Here is a 13,961-nt window from a genome sequence, read left to right as displayed (position 1 = left end):
TCACAGTACTCCAGATGTTGTCTCACCAACACCTTGTACAGTTGCAGCAAGACTTCCGAATTCTAATACGCAACCCCCTTGAAGGACCAACATTCCATGAGCCTTCCTCATTAGTCGCTACACTTTGTGTGAAAGCTTTCTGTATTTCATGCACATTTAGCCGAAGTCACTTTATGTTGCGGTTTTCTGCAGTTTTTTTCGATCCCAACCAAATGAGCTATAGATGTTTAATCATTAAATATAATTCAAGACAAAAGTTGTTATGAAGGTAGGAATTTCATATGCATTTTATTACAGGTATTTGGGGCTGTAAGGGCTAAAAGCCTGGGTTAGTATGTGTATGGTTGCTGCAACAGTGTTTGAAAAGAAATCCTAGTTTGAAAAGCAAATATATTTTTGGGACAAAAACAAAAAATACTGGACAATCTCAGCAGGTCTGACAGCATTTTTGGGTGCATGGTTGAAATTAAACTATCATAAAAAGCTTGGGCTAATGCAGTTTTGTTTGGATTAAGGGGATTCCCTGGTGAGCTAATTAGATTTCAGTTTGGTAAGATGGTGTTACTGGATGATGTCATTACTGATGGAGTTAGGTTTTCTGGCATTTTGGAGGAAACGCGGATCGTCTGGCTGAAGCTGTGACACAAGTCACCAGTTTGCTGTCTGCAGTTCAGTAAAAATATATCTCTGCAGACAGAAGAGCAGTGTGGTTGGAAAGGTGAACAAAACTGCTCAAACATTTTCTGAAGACATGGAGCCAGAGTTTCTGCATGGGTCTGGCAAGTATTATCTAGTTACATTGTGTACCTTGTGGTGCCCTATTATGTATTTTATTTTATTTCCTTTTCTTTTCACATACTTAATGAGCTGCTCACAGAAAAATACTTTTCACTGTACCTTGGTACAGAATCAAACAAGGATTTAAAAGTCTTTCCTAACCGTGCATAGAACTATATTGACGGCTGTTTTATAATCTCTGCAAAAGTAAATAGAACAAAGAAAAGTACAGTACAGGAACAGGCCCTTCGGCCCTCAAAGCCTGTGCCGACCATGCTGCCCGTCTAAACTAAAATCTTCTACACTTCCTGGGTCCGTATCCCTCTATTCCCATTCTATTCATGTATCTGTCAAGATGCCCCTTAAATGTCACTATCGTCCCTGCTTCCACCACCCCCTCTGGCAGCGAGTTCCAGGCACCCACTAACCTCTGCGTAAAAACCTTGCCCCTCTCACCTCAAACCTATGCCCCCTAGTAATTGACCCCTCTACCCTGGGGAAAAGCCGCTGACTATCCACTCTGTCTATGCCCCTCATAATTTTGTAGACCTCTATCAGGACTCCCCTCAACCTCCTTCGTTCCAGTGAGAACAAACCGAGTTTATTCAACCTCTCCACATAGCTAATGCCCTCCATACCACGTAACATTCTGGTAAATCTCTTCTGCACCCTCTCTAAAGCCTCCACATCCTTCTGGTAGTGTGGCAACCAGAATTGAACACTATACTCCAAGTGTGGCCTAACTAAGGTTCTATACAGCTGCAACATGACTTGCCAATTCTTATACTCAATGCCCCGGCCAATGAAGGCAAGCATGCCGTATGCCTTCTTGACTACCTTCTCCACCTGTGTTGCCCCTTTCAGTGATCTGTGGACCTGTACTCCTACTCCTAGTCACCTAGGACCTTGTCAAAGGCCTTACTGAAGTCCATATAGACAACATCCACTGCCCTACCTGCATCAATCATCTTAGTGACCTCCTCGAAAAACTACGAACAGCAAAGGTCCCAGCACTGATCCCTGCGGAACACCACTAGTCACAGCCCTCCAATCAGAAAAGCATCCTTCCATTGCTACTCTCTGCCGTCTATGACCTAGCCAGTTCTGTATCCACCTTGCCAGCTCACCCCTGATCCCGTGTGACTTCACCTTTTGTACCAGTCTACCATGAGGGACCTTGTCAAAGGCCTTTCTGAAGTCCATATGGACAACATCCACTGCCCTACCTGCATCAATCATCGTTGTGACCTCCTCGAAGAATTCTATCAAGTTAGTGAGACACGACCTCCCCTTCACAAAACCATGCTGCCTCTCACTAATACGTCCATTTGCTTCCAAATGGGAGTAGATCCTGTCTCAAAGAATTCTCTCCAGTAATTTCCCTACCACTGAAGTAAGGCTCACCGGCCTGTAGTTCCCTGGATTATCCTTGCTACCCTTCTTAAACAGAGGAACAACATTGGCTATTCTCCAATCCTCCGGGACATCCCCTGATGACAGTGAGGATCCAAAGATTTCTGTTAAGGCTCTCAGAAACCTGCTGTTCGGGGTTTTGGTCTATTCTCTCAGAAACCTGTTGCAAGGGTCCTTCTTGTTGATTCTCTTATTTCCTATTTCTTTTATTTTGTCGTTATCGTTTCTGGTCCATGGATCTTTAAAGGAGACATATCTTTAAGTCGAACAGAGGAAGTGAAGAACTCAAAGTTTCTAAATAGTACACTGAAGATTTAGATTTTGAACAGCAGAACCTAGACCTTTTGGCACTCGAAGGATTGGAGGGATTTAGTTTGATTGGTTGGCTGATGGCCAATGAATTGACCAGGGACAGTATCCTGCCCGGCACAGACAGCGATCGTGCCCTGCCAGGTGGGGTTTTCAGAGAACCCAGCAGAAAGTTTCTGGGCTCCAAAAATGGAGGCTGTGTTGATCTCTTTCTCGCTTTCCCACAAAGTTAGCAGTTTGTTGTTACTGTTAATTTGCAAAGAAGCCACTGGACCCTCAAGGAGGAAGTAGCACTCGCCATCTGCTCTTCTCCCTACCATCTAAAAGCAGAAATCTCTGGACCCTGATGAATCTACAGTGAAAAATATTACAGACTGAAGGCAAAGGTATCATCCAACTGTGGGCCTCGACTCAAGAAAGAATCTAACTGGAAAATGTCCACTTGAAACAAATATTCTTATCCTTTTGCTTTTCATATTAATTTTTACTCCTCTCTTTCCACTCAGTGTTTATTTGTCTTGCGTATGTGAAGAGGGTGGGGCAAGTTAAAGAGCGGGGGGGTTAGAATAGAATGCGCGTCTTTCTCTCACAATTGTTGAATTCCATGAAGTTCATTGTTAAGAAAAGACAGACAACCAGCCATGCAGACCCATAGCTCTTGCCCAGATTAGCCAGGAGTCCTGGGAGTTATCAGCACCCGTTATAGCAGGTGGTGGTCTACGGAAACTTCCTGTTTCCCCTAGGGCCGTGGCTGCCTCCAAGGATCACCAAAGCAATCTGGTTCAAATTAGCCGAGTTGGTCAGCACCTTGGGCCAGCACATGGATCCAGTGCCAGTTGAAGTCCTGTATCATGGATCTCATGCCCTCAGCCATGGAGGTCATGAGCTGAATCATGAAGAGCAGACATTCCCCGCCATGGAGTGCACGTCCTCTGCCAATGTCTCCACTGCAGATGCCACCCTCGCAGTGTTGGTCTCATTGCTGATGACACCAGTCATAATGAAGTGCTTCGAGAGGTTGGTCATGAAGCACATCACCTCCATACTCCCAGAATGCAATTCGCATACCGCCGCAACCGGTCCACAGCAGACGCCATCGCCCTGGCCCTACACTCATCCCTAGAGCATCTCGACAACAAGGTCTCCCACATCAGACTCCTATTTATTGACTACACCTGCGCCTTCAACACCATAATCCCAGCAAAGCTCATATCAAAGCTCCAAAACCTAGGACTTGGCTCCTCACTCTGCAACTGGATCCTCGACATTCTGACCCTCAGACCACAATCAGTAAGAATAAGCAGCAACACCTCCACAATAGTCCCAAATACAGGGGCCCCAGAAGGCTGTGTAGTTAGCTCTCTACTATACTCCCTGTGCACACGCAACTGCGTGGCAGAATTTGGTTCCAACTCCATCTTAAAACCACTTGTAGCATTTTTTCCAAAACAGGCACATCCTGTTCTCAAGATTGCCACATTTACTAAACCTCATTTGTTCCTTTTTTCTCAAAGGATTTTTTAATGACTCCATCTTGTAAATGAAATTGGGAAAGGAGAATGTAATTTGGAACAAAATAAACAGAGTAAAAGAAACATATAAAAATATAGGTAAAGGAACATACACGAAGGAATGCCAGAGCGCTTTTTGAAAAGCTAGCAAGCACATAGAAGGTTAAAAGTTTGAGAAAAACAGCAAACGTGGAAAACAATGTTTAAGAAAACCGCTGTGTATGAAATAGACAGGACATAGCTGTCAATTAGTTTAAGAAGCGTAACAGTCATTAAAAAATCCTTTGAGAAAAAAGGAACAAATGAGGTTTAGTAAATGTGGCAACCTTGAGAACAGGACGTGCCTATTTTGGGAAAAATTCTGCAAGTGGTTTTAAGATGGAGTTGGAACCAAATTCTGCCACGCAGTTGCGTGTGCACAGGAGGGAGTATAGTAGAAGGCTAAGTCGCAGCCTTCCAGGGCCCCGGCATTTAGGACTATTGTGGAGGAGGTGTTGCTGTTTATTCTTACTGATTGTGTTTGCCTCTCCAGCACATTTTAAAAAGAAACGTTATCTCGCACCTGGCTTAAGACACCTATACATCCTCAACAGATCCAGCCCCTTACAGGACATTGAGTGGTAAGAGAGTTAAAATTCTTCCTCGTAGATTTGGGATCCTATAATAACTTGAAATATAGTTTGAAATAGATCAGTTCCCATCTGGTATCAGCAAAGGAATCTAAGCGGTAGAAGACATTAGGAGTAGCCAACTAGTTAAGAAGGCAGAGGATATAGTAATTAAGAATAAAGATATTAATCCTTTCTGAACGGAAGTTGACCTTAGAAATACAATGTACAGGTTTGCTGTCGATACGACCATAGTGGGCCAGATCTCGAATAACGACAAGTCAGAATAGAGGAGGGAGGTAGAGAACCTAGTGGAGTGGTGCAATGACAACAATCTATCCCTCAATGCCAGCAATACTAAAGAGCTGTTCATTGTCTTCAGGAAGCAAAGTACTGTACACACCCCTGTCAGCATCAACGGGGCCGAGGAGGAGATGGTTAGCAGCTTCAAATTCCTAGGGCTACACATCTCCAAAAATATGTCCTGGCCCACCCACGTCGACACTACCACCAAGAAAGCACAACAGCGCCTATACTCCCTCAGGAAACCAAGGAAATTCGCCATGTCCACATTAACTCTGACAAACTTTTACAGATGCACCATAGAAAGCATCCTATCTGGCTGCATCACAGCCTGGTATGGCAACTGCTCGGCCCAAGACCGCAAGAAACTTCAGAGAGTCATGAACACCGCCCAGTCCATCACACAAATCTACCTCCCTCCATTGACTCCATCTACACCTCCCGCTGCCTGGGAAAAGTGGCAGCAGAATCAAAGACCCCTCCCACCCGGTTTACGCACTCTTCCAACTTCTTCCATCGGGCAGGAGGTACAAAAGTCTGAGAACACGCACGAACAGACTCAAAAACAGGTTCTTCCCCGCTGTTACCAGACTCCTAAATGACTCTCTTAGGGACTGACCTGATTAACACTACACCCCTGTTTGCTTCACCCGATGAAGGTATTTATGTAGATACATTGTGTACCTTGTGTTGCGCTATTATGTTTTTATTTTATTTTATTTTTTGTTTCAGGTACTTAATGATCTGTTGAGCTGCTCGCAGAAAAATACTTCTCACTGTACCTCGGTACACGTGACAATAAACAAATCCCATCCAATCCAACAACAGCTGAAAGCAGATGGAGTTCATACCTGAAGAGGGAGTTGTGCTATCATTATCTCTTTTAAACATCAAACACTTCAAAAGATAATCAAAGCTGGAATACTTTTTACAGTGCAGTTTCCTCCATTTGTTTGCGTCAATTTAATGTTCTGAATATAACTTAGAAAGATATTCTCCTGAAATTGCACTGACCTCAGTGCACATCTTTCACCCTTCATACAGAAAAGGTATGGCTATTTTCATTATTTTTCTGGATGTTTTTTTTAATTCATTTTTAGGATGTGGTGACACTGGCTCGACCAGCATTTAATGCCCATCCCTAGTTGCCCTTTAGAAGAAGGTGGTGGTGAGCTTTCTTGAACCAGTGCAGTCTTTGAGATCTAGGTACACCCACAGTTAGGGAGAGTAAGTCTCTGCAGGATTGTTAGCCTTTGGCCTGTTCTGGTAGCCACAGTATTTATATGGCTAATCCAATTTCTGGTTAATGGTAATCCCTAGGATGTTGATAGTGGGGGATTCAGCGATGGTAATACCTATTTCTAGCCTAAAATTATCTACAATCCCACTGGCCATGATATTTTTTATTAATTTCACATTTTATTTGTTTCTGCTCATCGCTAACTGCCCTCCATTTCAGAGGGCATTTGAGTGTCAACCTGACTAGATAGGTAAGAATGGCAGATTTGTTTTCCTTTTTCTGACAATCATCATTGGACTTTTAGATGTTATTTTTTTATAAATTTAGAGTACCCAATTGTTTCTTTACCAATTAAGGAGCAATTTAACATGGCCAATCCACCTAACCTGCACATCTTTGGGTTGTGGGGGTGAAACCCACGCAGACACCGGGAGAATGTGCAAACTCCACACGGACAGTGACCCAGGGCTGGGATTCGAACCCGGGTCCTCAGCGCTGTAGACAGTAGTACTAACCACTGTGCCATATGCCATGACTTTTAGATTTTTATTGAATTAAAATTTCAGCATTGGCTGTGGCTGGATTTGAACCCGGGTCCCCAGATGCTTCCCTGTATTACTAGTCCAATGACAACACCACTGCCCCACTGTCTCCCCCCTGAATCACATCACATCCAAAATCATTTATTTTGTACCTCTGCATCACAGGGAAATTCCAAAAGAGCTGCACCACGGCCCTGAACAGCGTCATTGGCAAGCATTGCTTCATGAAATCTATCCTCTTTTAGCAAACAAACCTGGAATGTGATGCTGTGCTAAGGTGATAACAATTTTTGTTTGAACGAGTGTTTGGATAATCTCTGACCTTTAGTCCAAGTATCTGACTAGGGAGGGGCAAAAGGGTTAATCTTTGCATTGCAAATAAAATATATTCTGCAAGAACAACTAAACTGACAAAGTGTTTTTAGAGTTTATCAGCATGAAAACAACTTGACAACGTACAAAGTCACACATTTGTCCTCTTTCTCTCTCATTCTGTCCAAATCCTCAGCTTGTAGTTATGGCATGAGAGTGTGTGAAGGTAGGAAGTGGAGTCTTCTTTCCATAAGGAGGTATTATGGAGTGGAATTGAAAGATAGCTGAAAAGTGCAAGTTTCATGTCATTGTTCTTCAGCAATGCTTTCATTGTACGGGCTCCTCATTCATTTCACTGTTAGCTTGAGGGTGCTTTTGAGCTGATAAGGTTCATGTGGTTTTGTCCATTCTGTAAACCCTTTAAAGTTGGCAAACTGCAGTCCATTGCCTGAGATTACATGGTCTAGGATTCCATGTGTTGCAATTATCCCCTTCAGCAATGTAATCACTGCTTGAAAAGTGTGTCCCTGCTGTTGTTTGACTTGTATTCAGCTGGAGTCTATGATCAAGAACATCTTACTTTTTTGTGTCTGAAGAGGTCCATTCCAAGATTGTCACAATGATTACATCAATGGTTTTCTTGTGTCCTGCTGATGAAGAGCAGATGTAATATAGCTCGATATCATCTCTTCAAGATATTTTGAAAGATCTGGACACCAAACAAAATCTCTCTCTGGCTCGACATTTTGTGATGCCCAAATGTCCTGAGTGCAAGTGCTGATATTTGCCAAATCTCAGAACTCTCAAAATGACCTATAGGTGGCAAATCCTCAACTCAATTGGGTTTTCCTCTCCGTTCATAGTAGTGTCTTACAATGGGATTGTGTGGCATGTATGCTGGTCATCTTCTACGATCAGAGCACATTCTTTATCAGATTTCCCTGCATCGTTGATTTCATTCAGTCACTGAGCCGTTGCTGGCAGAATTGTGGTTGTTGCTACAGAGGTTTTTACCACATCAACGAGGGCTACAATCATCTTGTTCAGGCTTTGCCACTGGAATAAGAGAGTCAAAGTAGCCACGGCATTCTGCTGCTTTCCCGAAAGGTACTCCATATTTACATCAAACCTCTTCATCACATAGATAAGCTGCAGAGCTGGGCTGAGAGATGGCAAATGGAGTTTAATGTAGAGAAGTGTGAGGTGATTCACTTTGGAAGGAATAACGGGAATGCGGAATATTTGGCTAATTGTAAAGTTCTTGGAAGTGTGGATGAGCAGAGGGATCTAGGTGTCCATGTACATAGATCCCTGAAAGTTGCCACCCAGGTTGATAGGGTTGTGAAGAAGGCGTATGGAGTGTTGGCCTTTATTGGTAGAGGGATTGAGTTCCGGAGTCACGAGGTCATGTTGCAGCTGTACAAAACTCTGGTACGGCCGCATTTGGAGTATTGCGTACAGTTCTGGTCACCGCATTATAGGAAGGACGTGGAGGCTTTGGAGCGGGTGCAGAAGAGATTTACCAGGATGCTGCCTGGTATGGAAGGAAAAGCTTATGAGGAAAGGCTGATGGACTTGAGGTTGTTTTCGTTGGAGAGAAGGTTAAGAGGAGACTTAATAGAGGCATACAAAATGATCAGGGGGTTAGATAGGGTGCACAGTGAGAGCCTTCTCCCGCGGATGGAAATGGCTGGCACGAGGGGACATAACTTTAAACTGAGGGGTAATAGATATAGGACAGAGGTCAGAGGTAGGTTCTTTATGCAAAGAGTGGTGAGGTCGTGGAATGCCCTACCTGCAACAGTAGTGAACTCGCCAACATTGAGGGCATTTAAAAGTTTATTGGATAAGCATATGGGTGATAATGGCATAGTGTAGGTTAGATGGCTTTTGTTTCGGTGCAACATCGTGGGCCAAAGGGCCTGTACTGCGCTGTATCGTTCTATTCTATTACATCACTAGTCTGAATCTTCGTACTCATTTGCTAACTCTTAAAGATTTAGACTTCACAGTAACTTCATTTGAAGCCTACTTGTGACGATAAGCGATTTTCATTTTAAGAGTGTCGCTAACGGCTGAATATCTGTCTCGATCTTGGGAGAGAGAACATCAAGTGCAAACTTCTCACAAGACCATGCAGGGTCCAACGCCACTTTCTCAGTCACTGTTCAGTCTTGATCAGTGAACAGGATCCATAATAAACTGATTTGTGCCATCCATCCATTTGCACCTGAAATAGTACAGCTCACAATCCTGTAAAGGTGCATCTGCAGCAATGATAGTTGGTCATAGTGAGTTAAAGTAAAGGTGATATCAGTATCTCGGATTTTCTCAAAAAACCTCTGTTGTATTTCTTCCCAGAACCATGTAGTAACCTGTTGTAACAGTTGACATCATGGCTCACTGACAACAGCTAGATTGGGCAGGAACTTTCTGACTTGGTTTACCAAATCCATGAATCTTTGGAACACAGTAACGCTCTGAAGAGCTGGAATCTCCTTGATTGCTCTTGTTTTATGTGATCAACTGTGACAATGAATGCATCTACAATATGTCCAAGGAACCCAACTGGTGAATTTGCATTTGTTGTTGAGTGAAAGCTTTGCTTCCTGTAGGCATTGCAGTGCAGCTCACACTCTAGTGTCATGGTCTATGTGAGTGAATCCATGGATCAAGACATCATCCAAAGAACAAAGAAAAGGACAGCACAGGACAGCCCTCCCAACCTGCACCGATCTTACTGCCCGTCTAACCTAAAACCTTCTACACTTCCGGGATCATATCCCTCTATTCCAATCCTATTCATGTATTTGCCCCTTAAATGTCACTGTCGTACCTGCTTCCACCAACTTATCCGGAAGCGAGTTCCAGCACCCACTACCCTCTGTGTAAAAAGCTTCCCTTGCACATCTGGTCTAAACTTTGCCTCTCACATCTTAAACTTATGTTCCCTAGTCATTAACTCTTCCACCCTGGGGAGAAGCTTCTGACTATCCACTCTGTGCATGCCCCCCATAATTTGGGAGACTTAGACGTCTATCAGGTCGCCCCTCAACCTCCTTCATTCCAGTGAGAACAAACCAAGTTTATCCAACCTCTCCTCATAGCTAATGCCATCCATACCAGGAAACATCCTGGTAAAACTCTTCTGTATCCTCTCCAAAATCTCCAGTGTGGCGACCACAATGAACACGATATTCCAAGTGTGGCCTAACTAAGGTTCTATACAGCTGCAGTATGACTTACCAATTTTTATACTCAATGCCCCGGCTGATGATGGCAAGCATGCCATATGCCTTCTTAACTACCTTCTCCACCTGCATTGCCACATTGAGTGACCTGTGGACCTGTACACCCGGATCCCTCTGCCTGTGAATTCGCTTAAGGGTTCTGCGATTTACTGTATACTCCCTACCTGTATAAGACCTTCCAAAATGCATTATCACACATTTGTCCGGAATAAACTCCCTTCTGCCATTTCTCCGCCCAAGCCATGCGGCTTGGGTAGGGTACTCTTTCCAAGGGCCGGTGCAGACCCGATGGGTCAAATGGCCTCGTTCTGCACTGTAAATTCTATGAAGTCTCCACCGATCTATATCCTGCCATATCCTCTGAAAGTCGTCATTGCTATCTGCAATTCCACCAACCTTTTAATGTCAGCAAACATACTAATCAGGCCAGTTACATTTTCTTCCAAATCCCTTTTATATACACTGCAAACAAGATAGGTCCCAGTACTGAACCCTGTGGTCACACTAGTCCACTAGTCACAGCCCTCCATTCAGAAAAGCAACCTTCCGCTGCTACCCTCTGCCTTCGATGACCGAGCCAGTTCTGTATCCACCTTGCCAGCTCACCTCTGATCTCTTGTGACTTCACCTTCTGTACCAATGTGCCATGAGAGACCTTGTCAAAGGCCTTACTGAAGTCCATGTAGACAACATCCACTGCCCTACTTTTATCAATCATCTTTGTCACTTCTTCAAAAAACTCAAGTCAACTTTGAGAGTGAGACACGACCTCCTCTTCACAAAACCATGCTGCCTCTCGCTAATACGTCCACGTGCTTCCAAATGGGAGTAAATCTTGTCTCAAAGAATCCTCTCCAATAATTTCCCTACACTGACGTACAGCTCACCGACCTGTAGTTTTCTGGATTATCCTTGCTAAACTTCTTAAACAAAGGAACAAATTAGCTATTCTCCTCTGGGGTCTCACCTGTGGCCAGTGAGGATACAAAGATGTCTGTTAAGGCCCCAGCAATTTTCTCCTTGCCTCCCTCAATATTCTTGGGTGGATCCCATCAGGCCCTGGGGACTTAACTACCTTAATGTTTTTCAAGATGCCCAATGCCACTCCTTTTTGATCTCAATGTGACCCAAACTATCTATGCATCTTTCTTCAGGCTCGTCATCTACCAAGTCCTTCTCGTTGGTGAATACTGATGCAAAGTACTCATTTAGTACCTCGCCCAATTCCTCTGGCTCCACACAAAGATTCCCTCCCCTGTCCTGGAGTGGGCCAACCCTTTCACTGACTGCCCTCTTGCTCTTTATATATGTATAAAAAGCCTTGGGATTTTTCTTAATCCTGTTTGCCAATTACTTTTCGTGACCCCTTTTAGTCCTCCTGACTCATTGTTTAAGTTCCTTCCTACCTTCCTTATATTTCTCACAGGCTTCATCTGTTCCAGCTGACAAGCCCTTACAAATGCTTTCTTTTTCATACAACTCGATTCAGTCCTTTGGGGAGACTTGGTGTTGTCCTCTGGAAGATTTCCCGTTCTGACGTGATGCTGAAGGGTAATCTAGAGAAACCAAACCTCCTAAATGAATAATGAAAAGCAGCACAATGGAACAGTGGTTAGTGCTGCTGCATCACGGTGCCAAGGTTCGATCCTGGCCCCAGGTCACTATCAGTGTGGAATTTACCCGTTCTCTCAGTGTCTGCATGGGTTTAATCCCCACAACCCAAAGATGTGCAGGGTAGGTGGATTGGCCACGCTAAATTGCTCCTTAATTGGAAAATCTTTTTTAAAAATGAGTAATGAAGATTGTGAAAAACTTAGATTCTTCATTAAGAGTTAGTTTCCAAAACCCACTAGCACTAGCTTTGAAAGATTGAGCTCTTTCCCGATTTAGCCAAGTTCTCATCCATAGATGACTGATTGAATTTGCTTTGTTCAACTGCTGTGTGATGCTAATTTTAATAGACCCTTGGGGTTTTGGAACCAGGACTATTCCTGAACACTAGCTTGCTGGTTCTGCCACAGGTTAAATAACCTGCTTCAACAGAAGAGCCAATTTTCTTCTTTACATTACCTTTGACATTCAAAAACATGACCATCACTGAATGCCCCACTCTCAACCTGGATATTATCATTGACCAATCTAGACCAGCCATATAAATATTATGATTGCAAGAGGCAGAGAATTTGATGGTGAGTAAATCATCTCTTGACTTCCAAGAGCCTCTCTCTACCATCGATCAGGCACAAGTTAGGGATATGATGGAACACGCTCCACATTCATGAATGAGAACAGCTCAAACAACCAACAAGAAGCACAACACCATACAGGGCAAAGTAGCTGCTTGATTGGCACTCATCCCTCACCTTAAATATTCACTCCTTTGATCATGGGCATACCTGTAGCAGTGTGCATCTCCAAAAATGAACTGTAGCAACTCACCAAAGCTCCTTCATCAGCACCTTGCAAACCCGCAGCCTCTACCACCTAGAAGGACAAGGAAAGCAAATGAATGAGAAACTAGCAAGTTTCTCTCCAAGTTACACACCACCCTGATTTGGAAGTAGATCATTCTTTCACTGCCCTTCGGCCAAAATCCTGGAGCTCCCCTCTATAATGATATGTATAATCTAAGGAGAATAAAGTCTTAACAAGATGATGTTCATGTATATCAACACTGGATGGCATCACTAAGTAGTCTTATAAAGGGCTGCATCTTGAAGCATTCTGGGGGAAGCTGCTGGAGAAGGATAGTGTGAGGTTGAGTTAGGAGTGTTGGTTGTGTTCGAGACATAATAGATTACTGTAACATAGATTCAATACTATTATTTTGTTAGCTATTACTCAGTAGTGTGTGCGAACCATTTAAAGTAGTGTAAAATAAACTAGTTTTGTTTTAAATACATAGCTTAATGTTCTTTGTGAACACTATGACTTTGGGCTATCTTGAAGAATACAAGAAACATCACACCCTCCTAACAGCACTCTGGCACTTACATCACATAGATTGCGTGCCACAGTTTTACAAGGCCACTCACCACCACCTCTTCAACGGCAATTAGAGATAGACAATAGCCCAGCAGCCAGCGATGCCCATATCACATGAAACAATAATACAAAATAGATGGGAAGAGATATTTAGGAATGTAGATTCACATGGCATGCCGCTTTCAGCTTTCCTAGTCCTGTGCACAACTGTGGAAATTCAGCTGTGTAAGCTCATCTTCTTTGCATTCCAGTTGCTCTAATCTGCAAATCAGATAAAAGCCAGTGCAGGCTTTCCTGCTCAAAAGTGAGCAATTCTGGTTCTGTCTCACATACAGGGTGTGATTCTACGTTTCTGAGACGAAGTGTTGATGTTGGTGCAGAATTCGTGGAGTTCCACAACTGGTGCAGCACTTGGACCAATTCCGGTACTGTTAAGGGGCTATCATCTGCACCCCATAGAACACCATTGATTCTAATGAGAAATGGTGCAGGCATCGCAATTGGCACTCATGAGGCTGACAAGCTGCAGCCGCATATACACATTTCACTCTTCACACACCATGCCAGCCACCAAGATGGCAGTGAGGAGAGCAGCCCCAAAGTTCATGGAAACAGAACTCGAGACCCTCCTGGACGCGGTGGAAGAGTGGAGGAGGGAGGATGACCCTGTACCCCAGCCCGGGAAGGAGGGGGTCAGCCGTCGCAATTCG

At 43.8% G+C, this 13,961-nt stretch overlaps 1 protein-coding gene across 5 annotated transcripts in view; it reads right to left on the bottom strand.

Annotated features, from left to right (window-relative positions):
* frem1a (Fras1 related extracellular matrix 1a) overlaps window positions 1–13,961 on the bottom strand; it is a 765,391-nt gene that overhangs the window by 678,355 nt on the left and 73,075 nt on the right. For all 5 annotated transcript variants that reach the window (XM_072517132.1, XM_072517134.1, XM_072517136.1 and 2 more), the window contains exon 2: window positions 12,706–12,750. The gene's annotated coding sequence lies outside the window, so the exon portion shown is untranslated. The remainder of the gene's footprint in view (window positions 1–12,705; window positions 12,751–13,961) is intronic.

This window comes from Scyliorhinus torazame, chromosome 9 (genome assembly GCF_047496885.1).
Source record: "Scyliorhinus torazame isolate Kashiwa2021f chromosome 9, sScyTor2.1, whole genome shotgun sequence".
Lineage (NCBI taxonomy): Eukaryota > Metazoa > Chordata > Chondrichthyes > Carcharhiniformes > Scyliorhinidae > Scyliorhinus > Scyliorhinus torazame.
Note: the sequence above shows the minus strand (reverse complement) of the source record. Positions and strands in the feature narration are given on the sequence as shown.